Genomic DNA, 12,012 nt, shown 5'->3' with positions numbered 1-12,012 from the left:
ACATAGGTCTTTATGTCATCTATCAATATTTTTAAGTTAAATATTTTGAAACAAAGAGTTTCATTATGTTATTAAATTATTTTAAGATGGGTGTGTCTTAAATGTTAAAGTGGGTTATTTCCTTTGAATCCTTTACTTTTATCAAATTAAAGTATGACCCCAAACCTTCTCAACCATAGGATGGGTAGGTGAGAAAATATCTTCTTATGTTTGAATCTCCACCGTCCATTTCTTGGCTTGTAAGACAAGCTTTGACTAATTTGCTTTTCCTCTAAGTGAAACTGTCGGCTTCCTCCATAAGCAACCCGAGTCCTTCTCCTTCTCCTATACGCTGAAACAGACCCTCTCATTCTCCTCTACCTCACCGACGGCTTCTAAGGCAAGAGACAAGTAAACTCTTTCTCTTTTCCCTTCACCCGTCGATCCTAAGGCGCACAAAGGAGAGAAAACTTCTCAAGTCCCCTCCTTCGCATGAGAAAGACCTTTCGGTTTCCTCCAAGCCGTGTAAATCCCTTTCACTTCTCCAGTTGATTTCTCTTGCTTTCGTAAACCTAAGCTTCTCACCGAAACCCTTCAAGAAGATCAACCTTGTAAGTAGATTTCCTTTAGTTTTAAATTTCTGGTTTTGAAACCCTAGATTTATAGGTTTACATAGGGTCCTATTTGAGAAATTATGTTTATGTTCCAGTTGAGATTCCCGAATTTCCCTGCCTTTTTTCCTTGTTGCCGTGTACTTATGTGGCTTCGAAAGAGATCCACGCAGGTAATAATCTTTTCATGGGTTTCTTGCAAAATTGGGGGTTTTCGGATTTCATGATTAGCCGAGTACTATGTGGTAATTTCTTGAGGCATTTCTTTAATTGTTTTCTCACTTAGTTGCTAGTAAACTAAAAATTCAAATTTCTGGGTTAGAACCAAGCACTTTGAGGTGCCTTGCCGTGAGTCATGCTTTGTTCTTGTTGAACCCAAGCTGTGTGTGTATGTTTTGGTTTATGGCCCTAAGCCGAGCTGTGTGTGTGTGGGTGTGTTCTGTCTTGAGGTGTAAAAATAGTCGAGTGTCCCAAGGCAGAATTTTATAGTCCCTTCATTGTGTTTTCTTGAATCTAAATCATGTCTTGCTTTGCTACCTTTAATTGTTAAACTATAGAGTTAAAGTTATGATTTTCAAACATGTTTCCTCAAGTTATGGCCTAAGTAAGCCACTAAGAGGTTTAAACCTAAGTTAGTAAGCTTACTTAGAAACCTTTCAGCTGCCAAGGGTTGTATCTTTATTAATATTTGTTTAGAAAAAAAAATGAGGTTCTTAAATATTTGAAGGAAGACAATAAGGGATTTCTTATGCCATGTAGATAATTTAATGAGTAAAGAAGACGTCTTAATTCCATTTCTTGGAATTTAAGGGAGCACGTATGGGAATTGGGTAGTAAAGTCCTTAGTGAAATAAATTTTAATATGTTATTTCCTCTCATTGAATAAGAGTGTAATCGCAAGATTTAAAGACTACTTGTAAAGCTTCGAGGTAAGTAGCTATGACCATGCTCCTTATACACAAAGTTCTCTTATGAAAGAATATCTCTCTTTTTACACATGTTCTCCTACAAAAGAATAAATGTATATATTATGTACAAGCCTTTCTTGGTAGCCTCTGTTGAGTATCCTATTGATTACAATTGTTTGTATGTAAGGTAATGCATCATGAAACTTTTATGCATGCTCTCTTTAAATATCTATGCCTTACTTATATGTAACACGACATGAAATACTCTTTTAAGTCAAAAGCATTTGCATTGGATTAAAGGGAGGTAATGAAAATGTTTAACTAAAAAGAAATAAAAGAGAAGAACTAAAAGCATGAACGTACCTAATGGCCATATGAATGAAAGGGTACCAAAGAATGGGCAGATGGCAATGCCGGGTAAGTAGTACTGGTAGTGCACCCAGTGCTACTCCCACAAAAAGGGGTTCCAACATGTGACCGCGGGTGGAATCCGGGTCCAAAAGACCGCTAACCCCAACACACGGGGCGTAATAGTGTGTATTGGCCCAAGAAAGTGAAATTATAAAGCAAAGTCATTTCTTTAATTAGTCATGCATGAAAAGTACGTGTAAGCATGAAAGCACCGTTTACGCATGAAGAGTACAGTTAAGCATGAAAGTAAGAATATGCATGATAAGTACTGTTAGACAGGAAAGGTAAGGTTAAGCATGAAGTATAATGATGCATGAAAGTGTAGTTATTCTTTAATTATTTATGCATGAAAGCATTTGTTAAGAACTAGTAAACAGTTATGTCTGCATGTTTTCAAAAGGAAAAGATTATGTGACTATTAAGTTAATGGCATGGTGTACTGCTTACTAAGTATTAGACTCACTTTATGTTAATGTTTTAAACGTCCAGGTATGAACGATGATGCTGCGAAGCCGGGTGCTGCTGAGGAGGGAGGGGCTGAAGTTTGGAGTTCCCGGTTGGTTTGATTTGGAGGACAGTGATTATGTTTTCTTTATGTTTTTATTTTGGGTCCCATGTTGGGACATTCTGTTGGTTTGACTTTAAAACAATATACCTTTGGGCAACAATGCAAGTACTATGGTGGGGTGATGGTAATGGCATATTTTCTATGGTGGGGTGATGGTAACCCCACATAGGAAAGTTAAATGCCTTTTTATATGTGTTATGGGGGACTGAGTCCCCTCTTAATAAGAACCAATATGTTTTTGATAATTGGATGATGGACTCTGAGAGTCCTCTGTTTTGAATTCGGAACAAATTGTTTATCAGGTGCTTGCTTTTAAACAGGAAACGCAGTGTACATGCACGACATGTTCATGTCCATTTCTTTAAAAAAAAAAAATGCATAGTAAACTGGTACTAATAATGACAAGGTAAAAGAAAAAGCCAATTGTCGCGACCACGTCTCGGTCGTAGGATTGGGGCGGGGTTGTGACAACCTTCATCTTCCAAATTGCTCTCCATAGGCTGTACAAATTGCTGCTGTTAGAACTCTACCCTTCTTAATCATTAATGCCATTTTGTAGCATTTTGTATGCACTTCGAACACTAAACTCACCGCTTCTCTCTTCAATCCACATCCACCTATCTTCATACCCCATAGAACATATAACTATTTTTAGAATCTTCTCTGCTAGTATTGGATTGAAGAGAGCTCGTACTTTTTGAGTATCCCACCATATGGTTTCCAAACTAATGAGAGAGTCCACAGTTTCTGGAATCCATGGATCATGCCAAATCCTTATAGTATTTCCATCCCCTACTCTCCTTTGACATCCATGCAAAAGAAGGGATCTTGTTTCCCATATCCCTCTCCAAGCATAGGAAGGGTTGTGACCAAGCTTTGATTCCAAAAAATATGTTATAGGAAAATATCTTGCTTTAAAGACTTGATACAACAGAGAGCCAATTTGAATAACAAGCCTCTATCCTTGTTTTGCAAGAAGAGCTGTGTTAAACAATTTAAGATCTCTGAATCCTAGCCTTCCTTGGAACTTAGATTTGCACATTTTCTTCCAACTAACCCAATGGATCTTTTTATTATTTTCAGTTCTGCCCCACTAGAACTTAGCCATCAAACTCTAAAGATCTTTAAAGAGACAAACATATAATTTGAAACAACTCATAGCATAAGGTTGTATGGCCAGAGCCACTGCCTTAAGTAATACTTCCTTTCCTCCTTGGGAGAGTTGTTTTTCCTTCTAACATTGCAGTTTCTTCCATATTCTTGACTTGATTTTAGAGAATGTAGTAGACTTCTTCCTCCCTATCATTGGAGGCAAACCCAAGTATTTTTCATATTGCTGTATAACACTTCCACCCCACAGATTTCTAATGTCCTCTTGCATAGTATCACTTACATTTATGCTAAACACCATACTTGTCTTTTCCATATTCAGTTTCTGCCCAGATGCCAACTCATACCTCTTTAAAACAGTTTGTAACTCAAGGTTAGTATGCACATCAGCTTTACAAAAGATGGCACTATCATCAACAAAAAGTAAGTGGTTTATAACTGGAGCTCCTCTGTAGATTTGAATACCAAGTATCACTGAGGTCATAGCTGATTGTTTCAACAACTGAACCAGTCCCTCAGTGCATAAGAGAAATAGATAAGGGGACAATGGGTCCCCTTGTCTCAACCCTCGAATTCGTTTAATGCACCCTTTTGGAACCATTCAGCAAAACAAAGAAAGAGACTGAGGAAACACAATACATAACCAAGTTGATCCACCTTGCCTCAAGCCCCATTTGAATCATAATCCTTTCCAAAAAAATTCCACTCAACTTGGTCATAAGCTTTACTCATGTCTAGTTTAATGGACATGTAGCCTTTCTTTCCCCCTCTTTTGTGTCTTAGAAAATGAATAATCTCATATACTACTAAAACATTATCTGTAATTAATCTACCTGGCACAAATGCTGATTGTGATTCAGAGATTATCAAAGGTAGAATAAGCTTCAATTTGTTGGCTATCACCTTAGAGATAAGCTTATAGAGGACATTACACAAACCAATGGGCTAAAAATCAGCTACTTTAGAAGGATTGTGCCTTTTAGGAATAAAACAGATAAAGGTATGGTTTAACTCTTTAGGAAAGACACCAGAATTTAGAGCCTCTAACACTACCTAAGTCACAGAAGATCCTATTGTACTCCAATGTTTTTGATAGAAGATAGAGGGCATACCATCAAGACCTGGGGCCTTTGTTGGGTGCATTTGGGCAAGAGCATTATTAACTTCTGCTGCAGAGTAAGCCATTGAACCATGTACCACACTTGCCATTAGATTATTCAAACACCAAATTTCATTAGCTAAAGCCCTGTCCAGTCGAGCACTAATGCACACATAATCCCCTCTTCTATTTGACCATATATATGGACTACCCTGGTACCTTAAATCCTTGATACCACAGTAATTTATAGCTTCTCTAAAATTGTTCATTTGCCATTCTGGTCTGTCCACCCCCCCCCCCTCTCTCCCTTTGGCAAATTCTCAGATTGGTGCACTATTTCATTAAAATCACCAATTAATAACCACCCCAGGTCATCATCACACTTCATTAATCTCATAAGATCCCATGCAAGGTGTATGTTGGTCACCTCAGGAAACGCATAGATACCTATAAGATACCAACTCCTCCCACCTTGCTCCTTTTCAACAATTACAGCTTGAATACAATTTTTTGAGTATTGCAAAACAGATAAATCAACTTCTATTTACCAAAATAAGGTCAAACCTCCCCTTCCCCCCTCACAATTAACTGCTAAACAATTTATGAATCCAAGATGATGCTTACATTTATTCATTTCAGAAACTTTGAGCCTAGTTTCCTAGATGAACAGAATGCTGGGGGATCTTGCTTCATAACAAGGTCACGAAGTTTTCAAATTCCACGTGGGTTCCCAAGCCCACAGGAATTCTAGCTCAACGTTTTCATAATGCTTGGCGGGGCTGACTATCAGCCTCCACCATTTTTAGTGATAGTTCACTGTTTTTCTGTATGTCCCCATCACTTAGCTTCCTAGCTTTTATCAAAAAGCAGTTGCCCTCATCACTTACCTCCACACTCTGCTTGTTACCTGATGATCTCCTGGTAACAGGAGGAGCTCCACCCGTAGCACGTGCTATGCATTTCCACCTATTACCCACTTCCTACACCATTGGAATCAATGTAAGTGGCGAGACCTTAGCAATTTCTACCTCGTGCATGCAGACCAGAGAGGATGTGCTCAACAGAGCTTTAGACTAGTTATCTTGAGAGAGCCCATGCCCAGGCCCAGGCCCACTAGGCCCATTGTCTCTGATATCATCATCCATGTGTTGGCAGCTCGCATTTCTATTATTTGTAACAACCCCTTTCTTCAATTGTTGTTGCTGCACCTGTGAAGGACTCTCCTTAGTAACTGCATGGTCCCCACTTTCGGATTCCCCACCTCGACATTCCTCTAAGTCCGTTGGTACCTTCCCCACGACCCTACCTACACAATTTCCTTTTTCTACGCCCTTAGAATCTGTTGAGTGGGGCGCGATGTGCCTAAGTTGCCCCTTGTCAAATCCTCATTCCGGCCACCTTCGTGCCATGTTACTCCCCAAGGCAACTGTCTCCGCCTCACTATCCTCTTTTCTAGTTTCAGGGCCCTTCTTCCGCTCGCCTTTACCAGCGTAACCAGTACTCTCAACACGAAGCCATGACCCAAACTGCTTACCTTTGGGAGCTTCCTCCCCTTGATCACCTTTGGTAGCTCAGCATCCTTTCTCTCCATGCAGGATCCAACCGCACGTAAAGCAAATTTTTGGTAATTTCTCATAGCGAAAATGAACCTAGACCTTTTTCCCCTATGCACTGATAAACCGTCCACTAGCAATGGCTTTGCACCTTCACTCTCAGGCACTTTCCCCACCCTACTCCATCGTTCTCCACGTCAACTTCAAGACAACGGCCTACTGAATCTCCAATCTATTTCCCCCATTCCATCGACATGCAACCCAGGGGTAACTTATGAATCTGTATCTAGAATACTTCACAATCAAACGAGATCTGCCCTGGTTGCATAATCCCGACAGTACAAGAAACAAAACATTATTGAATAGCCATGGTTTGCCTTAGATGATTCTTTGCTTATCTGCATGTGTGGCGAAAATAACCACAAAGATGTTTCTGTCAACTTCTTGAAAAGCAGCGTGTTTACTAATCCTCCAAATTCTTGCCATTGTACTGCCAATAATATCTTTCCCTACATTACGGTTCGAGCACACCTTCCCAATCTAACTCCTCTCGCCCTTCCTTTGGATCTCCTCCCCACTACCACTGTCAACTTCCAGCATAGCTTCCTCTTCCTTCGTCAGGCTATGTTGCCCCCACATATTCTCAAGACCTTCCATCATCAGCCCCTTTCTGTCTATCTTGAGAAGACCTAGATGATACTCTGAAAACCTCACTATTTAACCACCTCTGGGGTCGATGAGAGTCTAAACCGAAAAGGAGACTTTGGAGCCCATGCCCTTCGAACCATATCAATTGAATGGTAGCAAGGGGTATTTCTATCGTTGACTTTATGGTTATGAGATGGTGTTTCTTATGGGTATTTTTGCCATGGGCTTGATGGTCTTGAGATGGAAATTTCTTATGGGTATTTTTTTCGTGGACTTGTTGGTTCCGAGATGGAAATTTCTGGTTGTCAATCAGCTAATTTGATTTAGATCAGCTTAACTGAGTTTGGTTTAGATTTAGATATCTTCTAACATTTAAACACTTAACTCTCAAATCACTTATATCATCTATGCTCAAAACCTCTTTACACGTGGGACCTACAATCTTTTCCAACTCAACACATTTTTACACACGGGACCAACAACTTTTTTCAATTTCTAATAAATATATCTAAACTCATTTTAACATTCAAATATATCTCAACTCATCTTAAGTGGGTTTCACATAACTCATTCTATTATTTTTAGTCACTATTATTTATAGAGAATTCAACTCAACTCAATATCCAGGACAGCATGAAAGATGACTCAAAATACAAACCTTATTGGATAGTCGGCATAGAAAGCAGCAAAATTTAATCGGCACCTCAGTCGTACTAGCTGTCTATGAGCATTCTTTTGTCTTGTAAAGCCTACTAGTCATTTTTCTAATTTAATAAATCAAAACTACTCTCAAGTCAAGTTATTTAATTTTAAGTCCTCTCATCCAGACCTAGGAGTAGGACCACCTAATCTCGTGCTAATAAAATATAAATGATCAACAAGTTGATCATTTAAAAATCTGAGTTTTGTTTTTAATATATGGAAGTTTCCCTCGAAAATGAATCCCATCAATACGATGTTTTCTTCTCAAATCTTAAATTAAAATAAAAGCATAAAAATTTGAAAGAAAAGCTTGGGGTTTAGGATTCACGATTAACGATTAACGATATTCCCACAAATATTTACAACTCATTTCACAACAAATCTATATGATCATAAGTTACTCTATTATTAAATTGCTATGTAGACGGTAGAATAGATCATCCACATTATTTAAATTGTGAGATTTAATTTTTAAAATTTACATTTTTATCTTTCAAATTAAATTATATCATATAAGCGCTTTATCAAGTGTGTTATCTACACCAACTTATAAATAGAATCTTTTATGATAATTTCACCTCATAAAAATATTAAACCTTTTTTTTATTGAATTTTACAAGACCGCGTTCCATTTAAAACAAAATTCTAAAGAAAGTTACATGTAATTCATTACTCTTAGATCCACTCTTAAACTTAAAAAAAAAAAAAAAACTATTATATATTGAACAATGTTTCTTTTTCAATAGGTAGAAATTTAAACGCCTAGTGTGGCCATAGAAAGAAAAAAAATTGTATTGCATGCCAGTGGTTGAGGATGATGCATCACTATCAATCAATCATTCCTTAAATGAACAGAGGACCGAAAATTCATATAAATCAATGGTATTGGGGACATACATATCCATACATATATATACGTAGGGTGGCTTACCTAAAATGAATGGATTGGATTAGATTGGAAGAAGCAGGAAAAGATGGTGTAAAATAATTGGTCATTATAGTTCGTGTACCAATCACATAGGCCGGTCCGCTTGGTATATAAACAAATTAATACATGATGCATCAATTCATTACAAGAGATTGAGTTTTTTGAGATAAAAATTGTCTCAAAAAATCTAAATTTCGTCCCAAATTATTTTTGTAAATAATAAAATTCCATCTCTTTTTTGCCTTAGAAAGACCGTCTCAAAAGGTTTTTGAAGGCGAAAATCAATTTTCATCTCAAAAAATCATTTTTAAAGACGAAATTGAGCGGAAGCAGTCGAAATCATCCGAACAAAACTTTTTTTTTAGACGAACCAATTTCGTCTCAATAAATTGTTCGAATGTAATATTTCTTAGTTCGAACCGATACGTCCATTCAAACAATATGAAATATTTATTCGAACTAATGATCATATATATTTGATCATGTTCGAACAGACAGAATGTTCGAACATATTTTATGCTTTGGAACTAATAAATTTTTCAAATGACTTTTGTTCGAACATAAATTATGTTCGTTCGAACAGAAATTTTATTTTTGGAAATTATATCCATTCGAACGGAGTTTTGTATATTAATGTTGTTCGAACAAATATTTTTTTGTTCGAACGGTTGTATGGACTGTATTTCTTGGTTGTCGTTCAAACGGGTTAGTTTTTGTTCGATTGAGTCTGTTTTTGTTTGAATGGATTTATAAATAGTAATTTACCGTTCGAACTAGTTATTTACTGTTCGGACGGTATTAATCATATAGAACATAATTTAATTAATAATATCATGCTAATATTACACATTGTAATTCAAACATCAATTGTTCAAATGTTTTAGAACATCATAATATAAATGCAATTAAAGAAAAAATAAAATTTAAGATTGTAGTGGTAGCATAGAGTATTCAATATTGGAAGCAACGTCACCAAAAAATATAACTTTAACGACAATACTTCTAACCTATCATATTTTAAATAAGAGGTACTTTGTAAAATAACTTAATTATAATAATAATATCGTTTAATTTTGCAAATATCCCCCTTTTTTATAAGTATTGATGATATCGATGATCGCGTCATCAATTATGCAAATATCACGTTCAGCATGACTATATATACACACAAGTTAGCATGCATGAGCTAGCATGCTACATAACTATTACTAATAACTATTACTGATAACTATATATTTATTTTAAAGTGTCCAACGTAAAACTACATGTGAGGTTATAAATATCAGTGAACTGCATGGAGCTGGATCACTTTACAAGCATGTTCCGTCATGATGTGAAGAAAACAACGACGTTTTGTGCTTTATTTTTGCAGAGAACAGATGCTACTTTAACAACCAAATGACTTATATACATAGAACGGCCTGCTTGGTCATAAACGCAAGTTAAGAAACTTATAAATTAGAAGTCAAACTACAGATTTCTATCCAAAAAAGAAAAAGAAAAAGGGAGTCTAAGTAAATTGGAAATTAACCAACAAAATTGTATTTGCCAATCAAATCATGAGACAGACAGAGATGGAGACTGGTACAGACAAAGACCATATATATATAATATCATGTTTGTATATGCAAAAATGATATTATATCGAATGCAGATCCACTTGTTTTTCTTACTAATTTATTCTAAGACCTTGTTGAGGATAAGCCATTGACCCAATGGTCTCTACCCTGCAATGAAAACAAGCCTGGGAACCACAAAACATAATAGTGGTCATACCTTCATGTTTGATTCCGTAACACATACTCCATCTTCATTAATTATTAGGTAATTCTGAATTACAGGCACGTGACACTCGTATTTATGTAAGATTTTGTGTGGACAATTAAAACTTATTTTATAGGAAAATGTAGGGATGACAATATGTGACACTACCCGTCAACCTAACACGAACATGACACAAAATTAGCTAATGGGTTTGGGTATGATTTTAACGGATTCAAGTTAAAACAGGTTGACCCATTAAGACACGATTTATAAACGGGTCAACTCGCTTAACACGAAACCAACCTGTTTAAATTTTTACTCACAATCACAATTTTATTATTGTTGGATTGTAATATTAATATTTCTCAATATGCTTATATTTTTATTGTTGTGATTGTAATTCTAAACCTATACTCATATTTGTTAATATCGGAATTGAAATATTGATTTTATTTTAAGCTCAAATATAAAAAAAAATATTGATATTTTTTGTTAGTGGGTAGTCTGATTACTTTTTTTAGATACTGTGACAACTAGTAAATACAAATTTTAACTTTTATGTAAAATTATGTTAATCAGATCAAATGGGTTATGCGGATTAGTTCAACCGATATACATGAAACAATTTCAAATGAGTCATGTCATGTTGACTAATTTCTAATTAATTATTAAATAGGTGACACGGCACTCCATAACCTTTTATTTAAATAGGTGGTGTTAAGGTTTGAATATCTGACATGTTTAGTTTAACAGGTCAGGTTAGAGTTGAGTCGTATAGTCATATATCTATGACTTGATACGACACGAACACGATCCGCGAACACGAATTGCCACCCCTAGAAAAATGATAGACATACACCCCTTTTTACAACCTTTTATACAACTATATTTTAAATGAAATGTATTTTTGTAAAGTAATTTATAAAAATAACATCATTTTATATAAATACTTTCATTTTAAAATATGGTTGTATAAAGAGTTGTAAAAAGAGTTGAATATCTATCATTACTCTATTTTATACAAAAAAAAATTAATGGCATAATATTATAATATGATAGCAGATAGTAATATATATTATTATTCTATGAATACTTAATAATTATCATATTGTTTGGTTTCTTTCCGCAAGTGTTGGGCTATATTGTTTTTTTTTTTTTTTATCCTAGAATGTTTTACACTATATATTAATATTGGCTCGAGAACTAAGCTTTATAAGGTAATTATTAAGTTGAGTTACAAATTGTGTCATTTGGTTATGCAGTTCAGATGAGATGAGATGAGATGAGATGAAATATTTTGTTGAAAGTTGATTAAAATATTGTTATAATATTATTTTTTAATATTATTTTTGTTTTGAGATTTGAAAAAGTTGAATTATTTATTATATTTTGTGTGGACGTTTATAAAAATTATAATGATTATATGAGATGAAATGAAACATTTCGATTTTGTATAACCAAACCAACACTTAACATTGTGGCTGGGAGAGTTCCAAAGAACCCAACCAACTGTAAAATGTATGTCTGAATTTGGGCTGGGAACTCGTAAGTACGACCATAGTTTTCCACAACTTTTCCACATATCCAAGCCTATCAATTTGCATTAATATGACATTGAAACAAAAAGCCAGATATATTGTATCTAGTAAGCTAAACTCGAACGTTGCTGTGTCATTGTATAATGTAAGGGGCGTTTAAGAAAATTAAGAGTAATGCTACTTAGATTTTGTT

The 12,012-nt window shown here is 35.4% G+C and overlaps 1 long non-coding RNA gene across 1 annotated transcript; it reads left to right on the top strand.

Annotated features, from left to right (window-relative positions):
- Positions 1-419: 419 nt before the first annotated feature.
- Positions 420-2,549, top strand: LOC108996720. Its single transcript, XR_001997070.2, has 3 exons — positions 420-590; positions 689-763; positions 2,399-2,549. It is a non-coding gene; the product is annotated as an uncharacterized LOC108996720 (long non-coding RNA).
- Positions 2,550-12,012: the final 9,463 nt, after the last annotated feature.

Source organism: Juglans regia, chromosome 1 (genome assembly GCF_001411555.2).
Source record: "Juglans regia cultivar Chandler chromosome 1, Walnut 2.0, whole genome shotgun sequence".
Lineage (NCBI taxonomy): Eukaryota > Viridiplantae > Streptophyta > Magnoliopsida > Fagales > Juglandaceae > Juglans > Juglans regia.
Note: the sequence above shows the minus strand (reverse complement) of the source record. Positions and strands in the feature narration are given on the sequence as shown.